Source organism: Ambystoma mexicanum, chromosome 3q, assembly GCF_040938575.1.
Source record: "Ambystoma mexicanum isolate Mex_15411 chromosome 3q, UKY_AmexF1_1, whole genome shotgun sequence".
Taxonomy (NCBI): domain Eukaryota; kingdom Metazoa; phylum Chordata; class Amphibia; order Caudata; family Ambystomatidae; genus Ambystoma; species Ambystoma mexicanum.
In genome coordinates, this window is record NC_090926.1 from 313,619,202 (window position 1) to 313,643,634 (window position 24,433).

General features: G+C 46.0%; 1 long non-coding RNA gene across 1 annotated transcript; it reads right to left on the minus strand.

Moving 5' to 3' along the window:
• Positions 1–4,757: 4,757 nt before the first annotated feature.
• On the minus strand, positions 4,758–22,952 carry LOC138581854 (uncharacterized). The gene is made up of 2 exons (XR_011304826.1): positions 22,709–22,952; positions 4,758–7,222 (listed from the first exon to the last, which is right to left on the minus strand). It is a non-coding gene; the product is annotated as an uncharacterized lncRNA (long non-coding RNA).
• Positions 22,953–24,433: the final 1,481 nt, after the last annotated feature.

Genomic DNA, 24,433 nt, shown 5'->3' on the forward strand with positions numbered 1-24,433 from the left:
GAACCTACGCTTCTAATCTTTGGTACTAATATGGTGAAGCGGCTGTAGGCTGGCCCTTGCATCTTGGTTGTGTAACCTACCACCTATACCTTACGACCAAGGTACAAAGAGTATAGTTCTTACTGGTCCTTGTAAATTAACTACTTATAAGTTAACTTTTGGGACCATCGTCTGCAGCCAAGATGCTAGGACGTGCACACAACTACCGCATTACACCACACCCATATTCACTTATAACCCCACTGCTTATGACTTCAGTCTTGGGTGCATGGCCTTTGGGCATGCAGGCAAGACTGTGGGTCCTGGGCAGAAACACCACAGCATATCGGAACCATTGTGCGTTGTACTTTCACTACATACAAAGTTGGTTTTAGGAGCATGCCCTTCGGCCATGCTCCCAAAATGCTACGCCCTCCCCACAACCATCTTAATGATGTTGCATAGCACAAGTGTACCTATAGCTGTGATATGCTGCGGTAGTTTGTAGCCACAGGCTACAGACGTGAGTGTGAGGCCACAGATTTATCAATGTATGGGTATACGGTACATAAAATCCATAGTTGATTACAAATGCAGTGCTTATTATTTTGTTCAAATACTCTACATCCTGGCCACTACTACCACACCATATGACATCCATTGGGGCATATAACTACACTACGTACAAATGTGTTTTTGGGGGCATGGCTTTCAACGATGCACCCATGACTGCAGCCCCTCCCCACAGCATATTACACCCATGGTTGCTTAAAAATCAGTAGCACACCCATAGTAGGAAACATTGTAAATGTAGCATGTACTAAATATGTACCCAAAACTCTGGGAGCTGGCCACACCTGCCAGATATATAATCGATAGTGTGGGTGTCAAGTATAAATGTGATAAACTGAAGTGGTTGTGGGCAGTGTGTACATGCTTGGGTGTATGGCATACAGCCTGCAACCATGCACCCAAAAGTATACATCTTGGCTACAACCACCGCACTAGATGAAACCCATGTTGGCTTGTAAGTGAAGAGGATATAACTTTGTTGTTGGATGCATGGCCTTCGGCCATGCACCCAAAAGTGCAGGGTCTCCCCACATACACCTCAGTAATGTGTGGAAGTTGGGGTTTTTCAATAGGTGTGGTTTCCTTCAGTGCTTCTGGCTAGGGGCTGCAGTCCTAGCTGTATGTCCATAGATAGTACATGGTATGAGTGTGCAGTGGCTGGGACGTCCAGTGCTTACAAGTTTCTTGGGTGCATGGCCTTCGGTCATGCACCCAAGACTGCACACACTTCCCACAACCAGGCAATCAATACGCATTACTATGGGTGTATCCATGGGTGTGACATACTGCAGTGGTTGTGGCCAGGGCCTACAGTCTTGGAAGTAAGGCCTTTGGCCGACGGCCATGCGTTCAAGACTCTAGGCCCTGGCCACAACCACCATAGCATGTCACACCCAATGGCGGCGTACTAATGAATTGTCAATTTCAATGTTTGCTAACAATACGCGTGTCCTTACAACAGTTGCAAGTTCCCTGTGCACTGAACGGACTGAAATGCTACCCTTATTACACCCCTCATTTTCTGTGCTTACAGGTGGCCATAAAGAAATACATTATGAAGAGGTTATAAGGCCATGCACCCAAGACTGTACACACTCCCCACAACCAGGCAATCGATACGCATTACTACGGGTGTATCCATGGGTGGCGCATGCTGCGGTGGTTGTGGCCACAGCCTACAGTCTTGGAAGTAAGGCCTCTGGCCTTCGGCTGACGGCCATGCATCCAAGACTCTAGGCCCTGGCCACAACCACTGTAGCATGTCACACCCATGGCGGCGTACTAATGAATACAATACCCATAAGAAAAAGTAATGCAATTATGGCATGTTGTCCATTTCAATGTTTGCTAACACCACGCGTGTCCTTAGAACAGTTACAAGTTCCCTGCGTACTGTATGGACTGAAATACTACCGTTATTAGACCCCTCATTTTCTGTCTGTACAAGGTGGCTATAGAAAATACATCATGAAGACCGACTGCCAGAACAAAAGCATTCATCACCCAAGTCTTACTGTCTGAACCTTTCCCAATGCTTTATGACACAATAAGAGTTTTATAAATAAAGCATGTTTCCGCTGGTTGTCGCTCCGCTATCGGCGGGTCCAAGATGTCGGGCGCATCCAAACAATCTGACGCAGAACACGTCTTGCTGCAGCCAATCAGCAAAGACGTTGCGTGTCCACGGTCATGACGCCAGCCCCTTAGCCAATCAGTATCTTGTCCGTGGACCGAACAGGGAAGTGTGACCGCAAAGCGAACATAGATATCACTAATTTTTTTACACCTACTTTTTGGTCATTTTAATGAAAAGTACTGCACGGAAGGTCACCAAATTTACAAAAGCACGCTTTCTGGACCAAGCCCCTGCCCCTACTGCAAATTTGGTGAAAATCCGTCCAGCGGTTTGACCTGTAGCCGTGCGCAAAGTTTTTTCCCGATTCAGTCTATGGGAAAAACAGAAGTTTTGAGACCCCCCCCCTTATAACTTTGGCCCCCTGGACCAAACCTTCAGAGTGGCCCATATACTTTTTTTGCAAACTTTGGTGAGGATTCGTCCGGGGGAGCGAAGTTAAAAGCCGCCCAAAAAGTGCTCTTCCTATGGAAACAGCAACTTAACCATAACTACCGTGGCTGTGTAATTTATACACACGTTGGTGCTTGCTGCAATCTAATCACTATAAAGCTAGCCTCATGATTACTTCGTCTGCTTGCATTTCTTTGCAACTGTACATGTGCAAAATAACTTAATATCTTCATCAGTTCTGTAGCATAAGCTTCTTCACTTTGATCCCAAGATGTCACTTATCTCTGATACTTTCTTGATGCCTTATAGAATATCTCCATTCTCTCGTCTCTGCATCTTCTAAGTACGTCAGCTCGACTCTGTGTGAAGTCACCACTCATCTTTGTCATTTATTTGCACTGCTTCTTCAGGAATCCCATTTAAATGGCCATCATATTTCCTTGTATGCAGGTATGGTTTCCTCAATGGGAATCTTGCCTCCAGGATTCTGCTAGGTATCGGTATTCTCAATGGTACTGCACGTGTCTCACACTCTAGCTCCCAACATATAGGCAATGCGGTTGAGGTGGGGGTACTTGGCTCCTCCTCTACAAAAGGTTCCACACTCAGGCTGTTGAAGAAAGCTTGCCTGGGTGATGGGAGCCAGTGGTTTCCTATGGGACATCATGATGTAACTGAATATAACTACAATAAAAACAACTTACCTGAAGTGCCTGCGGACCTGCTTTACATCAATGGTGACGAGTTGGTCACTTGGAGGGACCTGGAAATGAACCTTCGTTGAATAAAAAGTAGTTTAGGCTAAGAAGTCTGCTACAGGGGGTGCAGTAAGAAGAGAGAGGAACTACTGCCCCTAAGAAGTCAGTCCCAATACCCAGGGTGAAGAAGGGGTTACTGCTCCCCAGTAGTTAGACACAGGTTGAAGAATGGGGTTGCTGTGTCCCCAGTAGTAGACACAGGGTGAAGAAGGGGGTTGTGTCCCCAGTAGTGACCCAGGGTGAAGGAAGTGGTTGCTGTGTCCCCAGTAGAAGGCCTTGGGTGAAGAAACGGGTTCTATGTCCCCAATAGAAGACCCAGGGTAACGGAAGCAGCATGGATCCAGGTTACAAAGAGGCAGAATGAAGGCACCAGTGAAGGAAGGGGTGCCAGAGCAAGCAAGAAGAAGCCAGAAGGCCCATGCCAAAGAAAAAGGGACATTCATCTCCATTAAGCATCACCCAGGGCTGTAGTAGGTCTGCTGTGGAAAACCTGGGGGGTTTTCCCCATTTAATCCCAATCCTGTGGTGGACAAGTGAGGGAGGATCACCTGAGTAGGGGGTTCTTGGGTGTGGAAGGGAACAAGTCCTTAGGCGAGACGCGGTGTGACTCATTCTCCTCACAGGGACTATGCAACATCCATGGGAGGTTTATGGGATATTGCTACTCTTGTCCAAACACTTGTGTATAGGCGTGTTATAAATGCTATATCATAACCTTAAAAACGTTCAGAAATCTTCCCAACTTAAAGGAAAAAGGAGAGACCAAAAGAACCAAGGTAAAAGCAGGTATCCCCTATCCTTCAATTCTCCCTTAGTCTTCAAAGAAGAATACCAGCCATTGTCTTGAACAGACCCGAAAGCCCTGTTAATTACCAGAAAAAGTGGAAAACACTACCATTGGAAAACAGCGAACCTTCCCTTGAACATAACTCTTAAATACTATTGTAGGATTGGAATAAAGAATTGGACATATTACCTGATTCCAGTTATCTTTGTGATTACACAACTTAAACCCAGTCTTGGGGGGAATACTACAACTCCCATAATTCCCCTCCTATCTTTTTCAACCCAACTACTGAGACGAGGAAGAGGACGGCGGAGACTAGGAAGATTACTAGTGATCTGCAATGGCTGTGTCCCACTAATGAGGCCAGGAAGGGTCAGGCACTCGGTCACCGCCACACACAACTGAAACACATTGACAATCAGAGTATAAAAGGTGGAGCCCAGAAGCACACGGAGAACGAGACAGGGTACGAGAAGGAACAGCAGGGCAAAGGCAGCTGGAAACCAGACTGAGGAGAAGGGAAAGCCGAGATGCAGACCGACTGTATTGAAGGTCTCAAAGACCCCCCTCTGCTGGGCCTTGGTATCTCTAAGTCAGGAAGAGACACTGGAACAAACGGGACACTCATGCTTGGTTCAAGAAGACATCAGGCTTTATTTCTCCAGCAGGCTGGTACACTTCATACAGCTTGGACATCTCTGGAACTCTGCTCTTTAACACTGAATTCAGTCCCCTTTATATACAGTTCTAGAGAGGTGAGCTAATGGTTTAACCCCTTCCTATCTATGATTTGTTAACTCATATGGCCTGATCAATGAGTTGTTCCTATTTCTGCTTGTGATTGGCTGACCTAATTTGCCACTCGACTGACTCATCTGACACTCGAGCCTAGTCTAAACTGGTTCTAGTCACTCCAAGCCCCCTCCTTTGTCCTTTACTTGAACATTTTTATAAAAAAAAGATCTCCACTGGTGTCATCATGACTCACAGCAATCCACCATTTTATGAATTGCCTGACTCTGCCTGACCTCACAAAATGGTGGATTACCCTATTTCTGCTTATATATTGACACCTAATCCATTTCAAACCTAGTTGTTTTTAGTACATATATTTATTATGTACTACTTAACAAGCCTTTCATTATTCAACACATTCTGACCTTATAACCATAACTTGGTTTTCAAAGCGCCTTTTGCTACAAAGCACTATGCTTGTTTTCTGCACATTTGAAGGCATTAATCACCCCCACTAAGTTTCCTATTCTCGGTTTAAGGGGGAGGGGGGCCTGTCTCCGCTGCATTCGGTTTAAGGGGGGAGGGGTAGCCTTCCTCTTCACTCCCCCATCTTGTAAAGTATTTAGTTGTTACTCAATACTTACAACCACACCCATGTCCACCCTCCTTAATTCTCAATGTACCTACACATTTATAACTTAATCACCTTTTTTCTATAAACTATTCACTCCACTCTAAGAGGTATCCTAACACATTTCTAAAACGTCAGTACTAACACATTATGCTCTCCTAGTCTAAAAACATGTGTCCCTAAAACTACATTTATTTAATTACTTTAAACTAACTATATGCCTCAGACAATTTACTGCCACTATGCCTTTTGTGAGACAGTCACTACTTGAGGTAACCCAACAGCCCATCACCTGCATACATTTTAGCCATATCGTGGCTCATTGTCCACATCCTTTCTGCTACTCCCACCTCAAAACATTTTCCTTGCTCCTATTGTGCTATCCATGCATTTCTTAAACTTCAAAAAGTTTATTTTCTTGCTGCTGGTAAATCCTCCACCTGACTCATCTCGATTTGGCATCTGCGGACCGTCTGTCTCCTGTCGACTTTGTCCTTCCTTTTGAGCTGCCTTGCAGCAAGTCCTCAGGCCCTTAATCCACTGCCAGTCCTTTTATTTATTAAGTGTCTTTTTTCTTTCACAAAACATTAGCTGTCCATTCAACATGGGGGCACTTTTGGCAAGGGAACGCAAGGATGAGGGAGTTCTTCTGCAGAAAATAATTGTGGACTCGTATATCACAGGAACTTGGGCATGTACTTTGGTTCCTCAGTGACCTGTCTCTGCTTTTTAGCCGATTGTCTGTGTCATAAAGGTCCCTCGTTGTACACCTGTAATATAAAAGCTGAATGAGTTTAATTTGTAAAATAAATATGTCTCTATTATCAGTACATTTCCTGTCAACCCATCCCCTTAAAAACTTTGGTTGCATATTCTGGCAACCTTCAACTGCCTTCTAAACAAACTACATATATATATTTTCTGGATATCCCTGCCTCCTAGAAAAACTTTATGGTTATAACATTTTTGGGTAATTCCTGCCTCCTAGACAAACTATAACCAACATATTTAGGTTTTTGTATGTCAAAAAGCTACTAGTTTTCTCAATTTATTGTATACATATTCTACTGTATGGTCAGCCTGCTGGGACCTAATATTTTCTCAATAAACACATAATCTCCTCATTTTCCTCAGCCCTTATAACATCCGGGCGTTCTCATTAACACTATTTGTCCTTCGAGGGACACATTTTCTCGTAAGGTTGACACATTTAAACCAGAGAGACAAAAATAACTAACAACAAATAAACATATTGAAAAGACATTAAAAGAAGGGCGTCATCTTCTTTTCCATTCTTCTAGGCACATCTGTAGCAAACGAGGACTCTCAGGGATCCCTGTTGTCTGTAGAAAATCGAAATAGAGACAAAAGTCATTTGGGGGACTGGCAAGGGGGGCGTGGTTCTTCCTACCCTAAACCCCTTGCTTCTTGTTGCTAACAACAAAATGCTTTCTAGATCCAGTTCTATCTTTATTCAGCCCATTTAATTAATGGGCCTTCCCTAACTTACCACAACAATACTATTTTTTCCCCCCTTATTCAATGTCCGGGCCAATACTCAATCTGCGTTTCTTCTTTGCTGCCTGTGCTTAATTCTGCTCAGCAGTAAATTCCTGATCCAGCTATGCTGTAAATACTTCCTCCTTAGCAGTAAATTCTTCAAGCCTTTGCTTCTCCATCTTTCTTCCCATTTCGTCGGACCATGGTCTTTTCTTCTGTGCTTTGCTTTCTTCCTGTTGAGACAAACAGAAGCATTTTACTGCACAATATCTCTTCCTTATCCCATTATACTTAATCTAGTCTAGCCTTGTTTTTCTAGACTATGGCACCAATTCTTACTACGTGCGCTCATATTAAATCCTATAGCTACAGTGTTTGACTATTCTGAACATCTTTATACACTCCACAATAATGGGGAAATGGTTACCCACCTTCAATTTGATTTCTGTGTTCTGCAGTTGTCTGAAGTGGCCATGCTTTCATCTATTTTCTACTCTCTTCACACCTGATTGCACCTATCTTGAGAAAATATCTACACACTTGAAGACACTGTGTCTCTATCTACCTCTTTTTCTGTTACTTACCCTGGATCCTCTTACTTTTAGTAATGATCAACTGTGTTTCCTAACCCTTGTGGCGTGAACCAGTATGTACCTCTTTTTTTTCTTCTTCTCCCCATCTAAGGCCATGTAGACATTCCTCTTGTTTTCACGCAAGATCCACGACTTTCATCTGTAACAAAACAAAATCATTATAAATATTTTAAAAATTGTATCTTACTTACCTTTGTATTTTCTTCTTGGATTGGCTCTGTATACAATATTCCTTGTCTGGTTAACCCAATTTTGGTCAACCGCACCTCTTTTCTGGTGTTCCATATTTCCTGATGCTTTTTAACGCTATGTGCCATTTTTAAATGTCGGCTAGAAATCCTCATTGGTGCTGGTTTGTTTTGTTGTAAATGTTTAATTTTTTCTCATTTTATGTTCCCTATTGAATTCCCTTTCCATTTATTCATGCATCCAATCATGTCTTTATTCATTCTTCTCTTTAAAAATTTATTTTTTAATTATTTATATATTTATTTAAATCATTTTCTTTTTTCATCCAAATGCCCTCAATTTTTTAAACTAAGCTCCTTACTTTTATACTGTTTAGAATAGATTATTTATTTGTATCTTCTCCTAATTAATTTTTCTGGACCTATGCCAAAAAGGCCCAAAGTCTACCCAATGTTTTTGACACTTTTTCCAATCTTTTTTCATTTATGTTGGGTACTTTTTTTGCCATGTACACTAACAAATGTTTCCTTTCCTTTTAATGTGTGTTGCCTTAAAGTAACTCCTCATACTCCATTAAGCCCTATATAGGTATACCGTCATCTGTGACACTATTTAACCTAAATCTTTTTATCTGAACCATTACTATTCTTCATGATTCTATTTTTAGTTTTCACTCCTTAATTATTTGCCTTGTTTCCTTACTTCATGGCTGTCTCTAATTACAAGGAGATCATCTGTCCCCTCATTTTTGTTCATAAATATCTGTGAATTCATCATATACTCCAATCACTTTTCCACTAGATCACATAATTATCCATAATACTGCGCTTTATTCGCAAAAAAAAAACCTTTGATTTCTTAATAAAAATATCTTGTTGGGCCTTTTTGCTTGCACATACCACTATGGATGCACCCATGCTCAAATGGTGCGTTTCTCAGAACAAAACAAAACGCTTTTCTTTGATTATCTAAACAACATCATCATCATGCTTAAGCTTTGTCATCCAATTATGTCCTTAATCACTGGTAGGTGCCTGTTGCAACTACACCAACGCTAGTCATAACACACTCTCCTTCAGAGACTGCAAATGATTCTTTAAACACTACATTTATACTCTTTAAAAAGCCATCATCAGCCTTATAACAATCATTTACCACTTTTCTGTCTTTGCTCCATGGACACACCGTCCCAATGTCTACTACTAGACCAAAATTGTTCTCTCTTTACCATATTACTTCTTGGCACCTTTAAAACCTAGAGCCACTAACAATTCTGAACTTATCAGTTACCCTATGAGGCTGTCCAACTGTGAACACATGCATTCCTCTGTTTTTTCAAACGCATTCCTTCTTTTTAAGCTACCACCTTTTATCCCAATGTGTCTTTATGCATTCTGTGTTTACACATTGCTGAGCCTGCATGTGATCTCACTTACTTGTCCTCTGCAGTAAATTGACTGACTACTCTGAGTCGTAGTGCTCGCTCCCATGGATCTATTCAATAACACTGCGTGCTGCACAGGAGTGCTGCCCGCTCAGAAGTAGCCCCTCCTTTTCCAGCATGCTAGTTCTGCGCGTACTTTCGCCGTCAAATAGGCGGGCCACTGTACATCATTACTTCTTGGTCTACAAGATTTCTCTGGTGCGACAATCGGGACCACTTAATTCAGTAGCCTATGACAAAAGGCTGGATGGTAGGCCTATATTTTGTCAACACCTCAAATATCTCCATTAATCTTGCGTTTTACCCCAGCGGCACCTGCATCTCCAAGTCTATTACTCTGATTCTTAAAGAACCGTTAGGGAAGAGAATCTCTCCCGCTATCACTATTCTCTTCCTTTACCCTTAATGGTTCATCATAAAATTCCTCAGAATACAAACAACCATGAGTTTGTTCAGTTGCTTCCAGTGATTTCCGCTGCACCCATGGCAGAATTCTCTTTTCTATGTCTGACTATTTTATCACTAGTTTTAACACAATCCCCTCATAAGCAGCAGCCCTTGGAGATACCATCCTACCCTCAGCTTTTCCAAACCAGAAAAACCCCCTGCATGTTCAATACATTGTCACAAAATCATTCAGCGCCTCGATGCCCCTGGGCTGTGCGATCGCTTTATAAATGCAAAATAAATAAAGTAACCAAATATTATCACTGTGCTGTCAGCCCTCATAATGGCATACTCTCAACGGCTGTCATCTCTATTTACAAGGGGAGTGACCCCTTATGACTGGGTCCAAAAATCCCTCTGTAGTGCACATGAGGCCCACCCTAACATGAGTCTCTGCATGTGCACAATCATTATATCAGTTCTTTTGCATATGGCAAAAGAATATTTCCTCAGTATAGTTGGAGCATCTTTGAACTGGAGTCTATTCTGTGCTCCTTCTCTCATTTATCCAAGCCCTTCCTTGATTTATCAGCTGCACAATAGGGGGCATACTGACTCCCTTCTCAAGAATTCTCCATTCTGCAAGGCTCCTTGGCTATTACGCATGCGTGCAAAAATGCTTTGACATATCTCATGTGCAATACACAGGAGGAGGTCTCGTAACCTGCCCATCCTGCATATTTTGAAACCCAACCGGGTTACTCTGAGATTTTCCTTAGCTATTTTGGATGCCTCTATCCTAGAAGCTTCCCCCATATTATGGTACTGCTCACTGTGAATTCGATTTGTCTCTACTATTCCCATTACCCTTCCAATGGTGTATTTTAACAATCCTTTTTGCATCTTATTTCTCACCTTCCCAGCATTATTTTTTGAGATTCTTTTCTTGCAGAAGCCTGCACTTAATGCACAATGGTCAACTACATCTCTAATCATGGCCTTATTTCCAGGCCCACTAATTCCTTAGGTTATGCCAGCATAAGCTCCGACAGCTCTGGCATTTCAATAGCTCCCCCATCTAGCATGTCTGGACGCAGCACTTTGAACGCTTTCAAGAATACTGCACTTTTTAATTGTTTGCACAGCGCTCCATTATGAGCGGTAATGCTTAAATATCTTCCCTTTGACCAACTGTCATCAGTTTTTTGTCCCCATAGCTAGAAGACGTTTGCTGTCTTTTGTAGCTAATGTGCTTCTTTCCTGCACTTTTTCTAGTATATGTACCCACTTCTCAGCGCTAGAAGTCAAAAACGTTTGCACCTTAATTTACTCTTACTCTTCTGGGATCAAGGTACATACTGTGATCTGATTCACCCTTTCTCTGGCAAGAGAAACTATAGAGCCCCAACTCATTCTCATTAGCTGTCTGTTCATAGCAAGGGCAATGGCTCTGCCTTCTACCCGACAATGATCTCAATTTTGCTCCCATGAGATGGCAACTTCCTTGCACTCCTGAGATTGCCTTTTAACTAGTTCTGGCTGCGTCAGTGATTCTGATGCCAAAAATGCATTAAATTCGGACCATCCTCAACAATACCTTTCAAAGTCACACTGTCGGGTTGCGTTGTCCTGGCCTGTATATTTAAGGCAGAACAAAAATCTTTCATATTTTCACTATGCATTGGTGCATGCTTTTGACTCAACAGCCTATCAGTGGTTCATTCACTTGCGCACGATTTGTAACTCCCATTGCTTCGTTTTTTCTCACCTATGTCCTTTGCAAGCTGTTATGTTAAATTAATAAATTTTCGCTCGCAATGCCGGAGTGCTGCATTCCTTATTCTCTCTTAACATGAGCCAGTTTTAACTTAGCAAACTTCTTTTTTCTCAAGGTCCCTCCATCGTGTGGTATTGCTGCATTCCTGTCCAGTAATCTCACTATTTTCTTTCGTGTTTTCCTCAGCTTTTGCCTCTGGGCATAATAGAACATAATTGCTGTTTTTATTCCTGCTTGCACACTACAAGAATCTCAATATTCCTGCATATTTCTTTCTAACCTGTATTTTAATATTTTTCCAAATTTGTCATGTCTATCTCAAAAACGTTTGTCAAATAATGTTTTTTTCTCATATTACTGTCACTTCCTATAACTTATTTTACTGTGTTTGGTCCAAGTACCATCTATTAGCACATTGGGCTGCTTTTTACTGTATACTGAAGCCCAACATGTGTATATACCCCTAGTGGAGATTCATGATGGTTTCTCCAGTGCATGGTTGGCCTGCATTTTGGTGAGTATATTGTTAACTTTGCATATTTTCATGTTGCTTATTCATGTATTGCCATGCCTGTCTACATTGTTGATGCACTTCATGCTGTTTGCGGTACCCTGGCCCCTTTAGCTGTCAGAGCCACAGTCAAGATGGAAGGGGGCTGTGTGGTGGCAATGTCACATTGAGGCACTTGTGCTATAGTGATTGGTCACTGTCTGACATTGTCACTGTTGGGTCCTGTGTTCATGATATGTTATGCTGGTAAATAGTCCTTTTTTGGGTTTGCTTTTGATGTGTCAGGGGATCAGGGAGATTTTTCCGTTGCTGATGAGTCCACAACGGAGTGGTTCACATGGAAACATACACAACACTGAAGGTTCGTACATTTCACATGCAAACATGCATTGAATACCCCTGCAAAAACCCATCCCCACAACACACAACAAATGCCCGCACCCACCCCGACATACCACCACACTGCTTGCCTTCAGAGACCTGCTGTGTCCCTGCTGCGCAAGTTCACTTTAACTTTTGGGAACTGGCGCTGCAGGTTAATTTATTTTGATTATTTTTTCTGCAGGGGTATCCAGCCCGCAACCCCTGCTCACTTTACTGTGTAGTGAGCGGGGTGTTGCGGGAGACACCCCTGCAGCACCCACAATTTGGGGGGGGGGGGGAAATTGCCTGAAATGCATGCCACCAAAGATTCAAACTTTTGGTGTTGTAACCTTTGGTGGCATGCATTTACGTCCTTTTGGTATAGGTTGGATTTTTTGGATCAGTCTTTTCGTCGGAATCCATGTCTGAGGGAATTGTCTCTGGCCTGTTTCCATTTGTCACAGTGCACTTTGTGACAGTTGTGCCATGTGTTTTGAATTTATTTTGGAGTTTTCACATTACATGCCATGGCATGGTGTGTCGGGCGGGTGACATGGGATTGAGGGGGGTTTAGGTGACATACCAGGATTTTGCTGTGTGTTTTGTATGGGGGTGGTGGAATCTGTAGCTTGCATGTGTGCCTTTTGGTCACACTGGATTGTTTTTCAGTGGCTAGGGATGCACACAATGCTGTAATTCCGAGGAGACATTCTCAGGGTGGTAAGGTTGTGACAGTTGACTGTCCCTTTGTCATCGATTGTCACCTGGAATGTGCCAGGCCTGTGTGCACTCCGCAGCGGTGGGAGTTTAGGTGAAAAGTTTTGCCAGAAGGTGGGTACGGGCTGCCTCACCACGTGCCCTTTCCCCTCCCATGCGCATCGGGCTTGCATGTGGTTGGGGATGTGGGGGCACCACCATGTCCACCAGTTCGCCCCACCGTGTTGCAACGTTGTGCACGACACATGCTGCCACAATGATCCTGCACACTACTGGGGGCGTATATAGTAGCTGCCCACCAGAGCAGTCAAGGGAGCAGAAACGTGATTTGAGCACTCTGAATGCGCGCTCCACTATGCCCCTGGTTGCAATATGGGCTGCCTTGTATCTTACCTGGGGTGGTGTGGTGGGGTTCCATATCGGCGTCGTCATGCAGGTGCTCAGAGGGTAGGCACTGTCCCCTGGGGAGGTGATAATGGTTGTCATTAGTTGGGTTTGTGTATTTGTCTGTTAGACATGCATGCATGTGCACAGGCTTTTGTACTCACCAATGAGCCGTGTGTTGCCATGCCTCCCAGCTTCTAGGTCCAGGTGTAGGGCTAACATTCTGAATATGAAACTGTCATGGGTGGACCCGGGATAGTTTGCATAGACAGAGGTGATGATTCCTTTGGCATCGCATACAACCTGCACTTTGCTCAGTGGCCCTAGGTGGAAGTAGGGCCACATGGGTGCAATCAATGTCACCAAGAACTTTGGAGAAGTGTGCCACCCTGTAAAAGTCCTGGACCACGGCCTGCCTTTCTGCAGGTGTTCTGGTCATGTATATGTGCCTGCGGACTGAGGGGTGTGCAGTCATGATTGCCAACCCCTGGTGTAGGCACCGTGACTGCGTGGGCTGTGAGACGCCCCCAACTATGGCAGTTGTCTGCTGAAATGACCCAGTGGCCAAAAAATACAGGACATTGAGCACCTTTTCCAAGGGGCTCAGTGCTTGGGAGCACAAGGTGGGTGATGTGAGGTCATCCTCCCACTCAGTGACCAGGTCTAGGATGATTTAAAAAAAATATATTTTTATTGGTTTCATAACAAGAAATAAACAAAGAGTACAGAAAAACATCATTGGCGATTGGTTAAGCATATCAAGAAAACAACCCAACCCCCCCCCCCCACCCTCCTCCCACCCCCCAAGACCACGGTTAGTTCACTGTCCCTCTCTAGTTCGTGCCTGTATCTGGGCAACTCTCTCCACTCCGCTCCGTATCATCCGCCTCAGGGTGGAGCAAGGGCACCGTCGGGGCCACCCAGAGGTGTAGTCCCTTGATGGAATCCAGTCTTTGCACATGAATAGCCGTTTCCCATGCCGCGGTTTCAGCTATGATCCACTTCGTGAGGTCTCCCCACCATAGGGGCATATGTGGACCTCTGGTGCTTTTCCACCCCATGGCAATACGTCTTTTGGCTGTAATGTATATAAGGTCAGTGAGCTTGGATAGGGGTTTGTTCTTCCTGTTTCGCCTATATCTGCCAAGGATGCAGGCCGTAGGCTTGTCCACCTCAACTACGATGTCTGCGCCAGCCACCTTGTCCTTCACTTGTGACCAGAACTCCCTGATTATTGGGCAGCCCCAGAACATGTGAGTCATTCCCGCTCTGGGTTCACTGCATTTGGGGCATGATTGGGTTCCAGCACCCGTGAATCTTGATATGGCTTCCGGTGTGAGGTACGCACTATTGGTGATATACAGTTGAATGAGCTGTAAGCGGGCGTTCCTGGAAACCTTCTTATGATAGTGGGTTATGTCACCCGAATCTTTGTCTTCAAAAACAAGGCCCAGTTCAGTTTCCCACCTACTCCTACATTTGAGGTCTCCCCTGGTCGTACCCCATAACAGGGCTTCGTAGATTCGTGAGGTTTCGTGGCCCCCCTCAGCGGAGTTCAGTATCATTTCGATGCATTTGTTCTCCTCAGTCAGGACAGCAGCGACCGGCCATCTCCTGCACAAGGCCTGTACAACCACCCTGTGCAACAGGAACTGTCCTGCCGGGAGGCCCGTGGTCTCACAGAGTTCCGAAAAAGTTAGTATTTCCTGTTCTTGAATCAAGCCCCCCAGCGTGGCCACCCCGAGGGGCTCCCATTGTGTACGTGTTTCAACATGCCCCCAAGAGTGATTAACCATGAGTGCAGCAATGGGGATCTGTGGGGAGAACGGGTCGTCCGACCCGACCAGTTTGCAGGCCCTTTTCCAAAGCCGGATCCCGAGCTTGGCGAGGTAAGGGCAGTGACTTGTAGCACCCTCCCCAGCCCACAGTATGTCTCTGAGTAACAACCGGCGGAGGGCCGGCTGAAGGAGGCGAGTGTATGTCGTGCTTTCATCCGCCATCCATTGTGTGACATGTCTCAGCTGTCTGGCGAGGAAGTACAGCTCAAAGTTGGGGATCTTAAGTCCGCCCCTCTCGTACGGTCTTTGGAGAGTCTCCAATGCCACCCTGTGCCTACCTCCCTGCCAAAGGAAGCCCATACAGAGTTTGTTGAGTTCTTTGAAAAATGAGGGGGGGATGTTGAAGGGGACGTTAGTGAAGTTATGTAATAGGCGGGGAAGGGAGTCCAGCCCTCCCGGCCATCGAAAGTGGGAGCCAGCCCCAGAACTTCATGGATTTCGTGAGAGAGTCTTTGGCCCTTACGGTATTAAGGATGTGTTCTGTGGCTGGGTTGCAGTGTATAGTTATCCCCAAGTATTTGAAGGAAGTAGCCTGCCATTCGAGATCCAGAAGGGGGAGGGACCTGTATTCGTCGGTGTAGAGTGCTGCGAGGGGATAAAGGCAAGGCTTGCTCCTATTGATCTGGATACCGGTGAGCTTGTGGAAACAGTCCAGGGTTTCTAGGATGTAGGGAAGGAGGTGCTCATGGTCCCGTAGGTACAATAGGGTGTCGTCAGCGTACATAGAGAAGAGATGGGTCACCCCGTCTATCTTAATGCCATCCTCTCCAAATTCCTGTCTCAGGTTGGCCGCCACTGGTTCAGCGGCAAGGATGTATAACATGGGGGACAGAGGGCACCCCTGGCGGGTGCCTCTGTGTAGGGACCATTTAGCGGAATAGGTTTTGTTGGTGCGTACCCTCGCAGTGGGGCTGGCGTAAACCAGCCGGGTCCACTTTAGGAATACAGGGCATATCCCCATTTTGGCCATGGTGGCATACAGCCAGTCCCACCTCATGGAATCAAAAGCTTTGGTGGCGTCAAGTGACGCCACTGCAAGTTTCTGCGGCCTTCCCTCAGTGCTATAGATGACATGATGCAGCCTGCGCAGGTTCTCAGTGATGGAGCGCCCTGGGACGTATCCCGTTTGGTCTTGATGGATCAACAGAGGGATAACTCTGCGCAGTCTATTCGCAAGCAGGGCGGTAAGGATCTTACAGTCAACATTAAGCATAGAGAGGGGCCTGTAAGAACCACAATCTGCCCCGTACCTCTCCGGTTTAAGCAAGGGTATAATCACGTCCTCGTTCATGGAGTCCGGGAGGGTTCCGTGCTCAAAGGCCTCGTTAAAGACCTGGCCCAATATTGGGGCAAGAGTTTCCTCATAGGTCTTGTAAAATTCCCCTGGGAGCCCATCCGAACCCGGGGTTTTCCCAGCTGATAGCGATCTAATTACCACCCTGACCTCGTCGGGGGTGACGGGCTCATCAAGGGTCTCAGCCAATTGCAAGTCTAGCTTAGGTAGGTCGATGACGTCAAGGGCGTCTTCGATCCTGGTGTCAGAGGGGGGCGGGGCTTCGGAGTACAGGTTACGATAGAAGTCGGTAAAGACCGAATTGATTTCTTGTTGGGTATGTACGGCCGTGCCGTCGGGGGTGAGTATTTGGCAGATGGGTGGCCTGGTGGTCTCTCTTTTATAGAGCCAAGCTAAGAGTTTCCCGGGCTTGTCTCCCAGGGCATGGATTCTCTCTGTGTGCTTGGCATAACTAAGTTTACCGAGGGATTCCCAATGAGTTAGGCAGGTTTGTCTGAGTTGGGCCATTTTTTGTAAGTGGTCAGGGGATGGGTCAGCCCTACCTTCGAGTGTACTCCGGTCCCTTTCTGCACGCTCAAGCGAGGATGTAATAGTTCCCTGGGCTCCCCCCAACTGCTGCAATCATCTCGCCCCTCATGACCACCTTATATGCTTCCCAAGTTGTGCTCAAGTGTCTAACAGTATGCAGATTATTTTGCCAATATTCCTCAGTGCTATCTTTTATGCGTTCCTTGAATGCAGAGTCAAGTAGGGCCTCAGGCTGTCCGGTCAAATGGTAGAAAATAAAAGATCGAATGACCATTTGATCGAAAGTCAAATAGTCGGAAAAAAAAATGTTCGAAAAAAATAAATGTTCACATTTTTTTTATTTATTTATATCATTTTTTAGTTTTGTTTGGTAAAAAATACAATTAATATAGAAAAAGGGTGGTTTGGGGGAGTGGCGGAACCCCCCCATAAAAAAAAAAATTAAATAAAAAAAAAATCGACCATTTTTTCGACCATTTGACTCTCGATCAAATGGCATTCGATCAGTTGGTTTTCGACCAAATGACCTAGAACCGGGCCTCAGACCTCAGCTTCCATGTGGGCATGGGGGGTGTGGGCGGAAACACCTCCTAGGTTACCAGAAGGGGAGAGTGATCCGACAGCACCCTAGGCAGGTAGCGCGCATCAACAAATATGGACTGTTGCGTTAGGCTGAGAAAGATGTAGTCCAGCCTGGTGTGTACAGCGTGGGGTGGGGAGTAGGAGTACTCCCGTTGCTCAGGGTGCTGGACCCTCCATAGGTCACTGAGTTGCAACTGTTGGATTAGTTTGGAAAGTATTTTAGCTGGGGGGAAGGGTCGATCGTGTTTATCGGATCTGTCAAGTAGAGGATCAAGGGTACAGTTGTGGTCACCCCCCCCCATATCATAATTCTGACCACATACGGGCTGAGTCGCGCATGAAGGGAATGGAAGAAGGCAGTTGCATCATGGTTGGGTGCGTAAGAACTGACCAAGAAAACCTCTTTGCCCTCTATGGAGCCGCAAACCACCACCATCCTACCCTGGTTGTCTGTTTTAGTGCTAGTGAGTTTGAAAGGAACAGTAGGGGCAATCAAAATCAGGACCCCCCTGGCGTAGGAAGAGTAAGTCGAACCTATTAGGGTACCCCGCCAAGTTTTTGCCAGGGCTTTCAGTTTCTTGGGAGTTAAGTGAGTTTCCTGCAGCATGGCGATTCCGACCTTGCATCTTTTCAGGTAAGTATGAGCCCGTAGTTGTTTAACGAAACTGTTCAGGCCCCTGACGTTCCAGGTAACGACCCTTATTGTGTCAGCCATAGGCGTAGTGTGGTTTATTGTGTGTAAAGGGTGGAGCTCGGGATCTAGGAGGTGCTACGTTGCGTGTGAATTGTTCCCGTGGTCTCGATATGTCCCAGTGCATGTCCCCAACTTGTGCAAAAAACTTGTGCAAAAACTCCCCTATTCCCACCCTCCCTACTTAACTGTGAAAAAAACTCCAAACATAGAACTGGCCCAACGAGGTTACCCTCGTTATGACTGTCCCGTTTCTGCTCCGTTGGACCGTGCATTGGTCTCCAGGTGCCCTACGGGCGGGTATATGTACCCAAAAAAAGGGGAAACAATCAGGGGGTGGAGTGATCAAGGACGCCGGGTCTCCGCGAGGAGGATCCATTCAGCTGTGTAGCAGTTCAAACAAGTATAGTTCCCCCCTGAATGACAGGAGGATAGTTATCTCGGTCTCCGTTTCCTTTCCTCAATATCAGGGATCTGTAATCCGTCCATCCAGTCCCTGGCCTGGGCCAGAGTGTCGAATAAGGTGGTCAGTCATAATCCCGAATTCAGAATCCCGAAAAAAAAACTCGAATATAAAAGGCAGAGAAAAAAATATTGAATTTTCATATATTTTTTTTTGGCTCTAGTTATATAATTAAAATAAGTAAAAAAAAAAAAAAGGGGGGGGGTTGGGGGGGAACCCCCCCATTTCGAACAAAAAACGTCATTAAAAAAAATTCAATTTTTTTTTTTCGGCCTTTTTTATTCGAGATTTTTTTTTCCGGGATTTCTAAATTCGGGATTATGACTATAAACCGTCGAATAAGTGCGCCTTGTTGTTATGCAGTACTTTAAGTCTAGAAGGATACAGGAGCATATAACGCAGCCCGGCGGCTTTCAATCTGGCCTTGGTATGTATGAACTGCGCTCTGTTCATTGGAACCTGAAAGGTGTAATCCGGGTATATGGCGATTTTAGCAGAGTCCTGTTGGATTTGGCCGCCAGCTCGGGAAAAGGCCAGAATTACCTCACGATCCCTGTAGTTGAGAACTTTCGCTATCACCGGCCTGGGTGGGGCCCCCGGCGGTGGTTTCTTGGCCAGGGATCTGTGGGCCCTCTCAATGGTGAAGCCCTGGGAGAGTTTGCCAGCTCCCACCTCTTGTAGCAGGAGGTTCTCTATGTAGTTAGTGGGGTCGGAGCCTTCGGAACCCTCTGGCAAACCGAGAAGGCGTATATTGTTCCGGCGAGCCCTCCCTTCTGCCTCCTCGGCTCTGTCCTCCAAGTTTTTGACCCTTTGCTGAAGCTCGTTGACGTCTCGAAGAAGGTGAGTTTTGGATTCAGTGTTTTCCCGGACTTGTGTTTCAAGCGCCTCAGTCCTGCCGGCCAGGGAGCAGATATCTTGACGCAGGAGGCCCAGGTCTGTGGCAACGGCATCTATTTTGTTTTCCATTGTTGCCTGGAAGAGCTTGATGGCCTCGAGTATCTGGGTGTTGCTAGGCTTTGAAGCCGCGGCTGCCGTGGGGTTCGATTGAGCGTCCGAGGCCGCTTTGTTTGTGCCCTCAGGATTCGGGGATTCACAGGCTGCAAAGGTGTCCATCGTGGTCTGGCGCTGCTGCTTGGGCCTGCCGTTCCGGCCGGACATGTCAACACAGGGCCTCCCCGCACCGAAAATGCCGGGGGCGCAATCGAAAAGCCGCTAGGTCTCGTTCCCGTCGCAGGGCCGACAGGGCGATAAGAGGCAGCGGGGCAGCAGGCCAGTTTCGGGAAACAAAAGGTATCTCGGATCAGGCAGGCGTGAACGGTCCCCTCCGCCGTCGGCTGTGAAGTGATGGGGGCCCTAGGAATGGGCCTCGCGGTCTGCCGGAGCGTCAGTCTGCAGGCATGGGTCAGGTGTTTTCGCCCACACCTCCCCCCGGTGAAGGATCAGCAGGCGGGGGGGAAAGGAAGACAGCGGGGATCTCAACGCCTCAAGGAGGCAAGCCCAAGTTCTTGCGTTGCCCCCAGCGGCAAAGTCAGGCGCATGGGGGTAGAATAGGCCCCCCTCACCCTGCCTCCAATGTAGGTGTCCGGGGTGGTCCTCTGCCGTGCCCGCTTACCTCTGCGGTACCGGTCGGCCACCGCTCACGCCGGGGGGCCCTCTTGACTGTCCAGGGCACACCTAAGCCCGGTCGTGCGCCGCAGGCAGGGCGCAGTCCGGCCGGGGCGTCCGGGTCGGTCCTCTCGTTCGATGAGTGTAGCTGTTCGGTCCCCTCCTCCGGGTCCGGCGCAAGTCGGCAGCTCAGGATCTTCTCCTCCCACCGGCGGGCAGCGTCGCCAGTGATGGTAGTGCGCTCCGGCCTCTCGAGGGATCAGGGCGCGGGAGCCGCCATTTTGAATCCGCTCGGCAACCCTCTTCGCTTGCCGGATAGAGGTGTTAGCCGTCTCTGCTTCGCTTGGGAGACGGTGCAAAAGTTGCTGAGGAGGTTCTGCGGCGGATGTTGCAACTTGTAGGGTTCCGGAGCACTTCAAAGTCACTTAAAGGCAGCTTATCATGGCACATCAGCGCGGAGCTCTCAGGAGACACGTCCGCTCTACATGGCGGTTAGCCACGCCCCCTTCAGGTCTAGGATGATATGGGGTGGAAACCTATACCTGCCATAGACCTGGTCATCAGGAATCCCAAATAGGCTGTGCCTGGGTAAAAAAAAATGCAGGGCCTGGCTATCCTCCTCCTCCTGAGGTGTCCCACGATCACTGCTGCGAGAAATGGGTCATTCATCGTAGCTGTATATGCTTGTTTGTTGGTTGCGTGCACTTTTATGCTGCGTGGGGGCGCTTACGCCTGCTTTCGTGTGGCGTGCGTGTTTCCGGCTTTGCACGTCTTTTGGTGTGTGCAGGCTTGCCCTGTTAAATTCCATGAATACGTGTTGTTAGCACGCGTGTGGGCGTTGCAAGGATTTTGCAGCGGTACTTTCCCCATAACGCCCACATTTCCGCGTGTTTTGTTCTGCCCCCTTTTTAGGTGTGTGTGCTGGATAGTATGCACCTTCTCTGGGCGTCTCGCGCAGGGCTTCCGTGATGTTGCAATGATGTGTGGAAGCCGTGCGGATTCAGCGCAGGTCCAGGGTAAGCCACGCACAATGTGTTCTAAGAATAGGGACACGGGCGCTTGCGTGCATTTCACAAGCATGCGCTGCGGTTTTCACGCATACACCCCCGATTTCGCTGCACATTATTTCCATGAATTACCTCGTTCATTTTTAGCTACTCTATCTTTATCAAACTGAATGCGGTTTTTTATCGTATGGGGTGCATATCCTAAATCGTTTTGCCTAGTTTCAACAAATTAACCTATTTGCTGGATTCTAATTTTTTACAGAGGCTCGTAGAGAAGGAGTTTCTTCCTTGTTTTGTCTTTATCAATATAAAAACAAAGCAAATCTGTTTACTTTGACCTACAGTATCTACTTATTTCAGAATGTTTTACAATTGATCACTTAATTCTTGGCCTAATTCCAATTTTATAAATCAACTTTTAAATGCATTTTTTCTTTCTCTTAAGTCATAAACAGTACTGTACCGTGCACACATTGAGACATAAAACACAACACATATATTCTGCTCCAATTGGAACTTAAGCTAATTCCTTTAAGAAAGTCTTTAAACTACTCTTGTCTCCTATATGTCCCTTGTAAAGGGCTTTGAATTAAAGCTTCTGCCAGCTCTCTTAAAAGTCTAGGAACAGGGCGTATACTCATAGCGTGGCTACACCTCACAACTATTTTTCCTCATATATTGTTTGGCCACAATAAAGCCAATATCTCAATAACTCCTTAACGCTCAACATCTTTGAGTTAATCCCCCTTCTGTTACTTTTTCTAAACTACTTATATTATAGTTTAAAAACATTACTCTTCAAAAACAAAAATCTTAGGGAGGTTCCCCATAATTGGTGAATCTTGTGTCTGAAAAAGACCATCACCAAATAATCTCAAAACATTTTTCTTAGAGGGGTTCCCCATGAGTGACTAAACTTGTTTCCGAAAGCCGTTAAAACATTACCTCCAAAATAATTTTTCTAAGAGTTGTCTCCCAAAGATTTCTAAAAATGGCCCCCCAAAAATGGCCCAAGGGGATACCCCAACATGTTCAAGGGGGGTACCCCAATAATGTCTAAGGGGGGGCCTACCCCAACATTAGCCTCCCCCCATCCACAGATAAGGCCCTCTGTCATGCTATAAATCCTGCAACACCCTCGGATTTTAACTCATTTTAAAATTTCTTGGAAATGTGCCAAAAATAAATAGTCCCCTTCACTAGCCTAGTGCCAAGGCCTTCTGCCACGCTGGCATGCCATGTCCCTTCTCCTCTACCGGCTAGGGCAACTGCAGTCTGCCCTCCCCCCCCCCATCTGTCTTTCTAATCCATTCTTACCCCATCCAGGCAGGACAGTATGGGCTTACCTCATCTTCCCTTGGTCCGTCAGTCCTGGAGACATTAGCTCAAGTCCTGGCTTGGCTCGCCAAATGTAACACTTGTGTATAGGCGCGGTATAAATGCCATATCATATCATATCATATATCATATTGGAGGTCCCAAAGACCCCCCTCTGCTGGGCCTTGGCATCTCTAAGTCAGGAAGAGACACTGGAACAAACGGGACACTCAGGCTTGGTTCAAAAAGACACCAGGCTTTATTTCTCCAGCAGGCTAGTACACTTCATACATCTTGGACATCTCTGGAACTCTGCTCTTTAACAATGAATTCAGTCCCCTTTTATATACAGTTCTAGGGAGGTGAGATTATGTATTCGTCATAAAGACAACCCCTTCCTATCTATGATTCGTTAACTCATATGGCCTGATCAATGAGCTGTTCCTATTTCTGCTTGTGATTGGCTGACCTATTCTGCCACTCGACTGACTCATCTGGCACTCAAGCCTAGTCTAAACTGGTTCTAGTCACTCCAAGCCCCCTCCTTTATCCTTTACTTGAACTCTTTTATAAAAAAGATCTCCACTGGTGTTATCATGACTCGCAGCAATCCACCATTTTAGGAATCGCCTGACTCTGCCTGACCTCCAAAATAGTGGATTACCCTATTTCTGCTCATATCTTGACACCTAATCTGTTTCAAGCCTAGTTTTTTTACATATACTTATGTACTACTTAACAAGCCTTTCATCATTTAAAACATTCTCACTGTATAACCATAACTTGGTTTTCAAAGTGCTTTTTGCTACAAAGCACTATAATTCTTGTTTTCTGCACATTTGAAGGCATTAATCACCCCACCAAGTTTTCTACGATCGGTTTAAGGAGGAGGGGGTCTGTTTCCACTGCATTCAGTTTAAGGGGGCAGGGGTAGCCTTCCTCTTCACGGCCGCAAGTCAGAGCAAGAGAAAGCAAGGCAAGGGAAGTTGCATCTCAAAGAAGTCGAAGAGATTCCGAGAGGGAAGCCAAGAAGCTGCACAAATCCTTTCTTTGATGTGCGTGAAGGTTGCTCATTTCCCCAGAGCAGCAAGAGTATACGGGAAGGACTGAGAGGGGGGGGAAAAGGGAGAGACCCTGACCTCGGACGTGATTACCGTGAGAGGTGTTGAAAACAGTCACAGCTGGTGAGTTCCTGAATAAAGGGAGAGCTCGGTTTAGGAAGACACGAGTGATAACAATGTTGCAAGCAAGGTTGCGTGTATGATGGGAGATGCGTGGATAAAAACATTTACTAAGTAAAAGAGTGGTCCTGTGGAAAAGGAAAGACATTTTATCAAATCTCTCTGTGACCTGTAAAAGACACTCCCAGCCCAAACGGAGCTGAAAGTAGTTGTGAAAAACTGTTTGTGAAAAGCAAGTCTGACACTGAGGCTGACAAGGAATAAGCTGTGATCTCGAAAGGGCTTGTTTATGAATAAAGTGAACATTTAATGAAATCAAGGTGCTAAGAGGGCACAAGTGACTGTGCTGAACGGAAACTACGATAACCAAGATGCACTGTGTCGAAGTGGTCCTGCATGGGCTTGAGTAAATCCATGCAGTTTCAAAAGTCTTCGATGTGAAAGTGAAACTACAACCAAAGTTGGGGAAGGGAATCCTAAACTTGGAAAACAAATTGAAAGAAGCTGAGGCCCAGACTTGGGTGAGGGAAGCCTGAGAGGCCTATTGTGGAAACTGTTGTGAACTTGTTTATA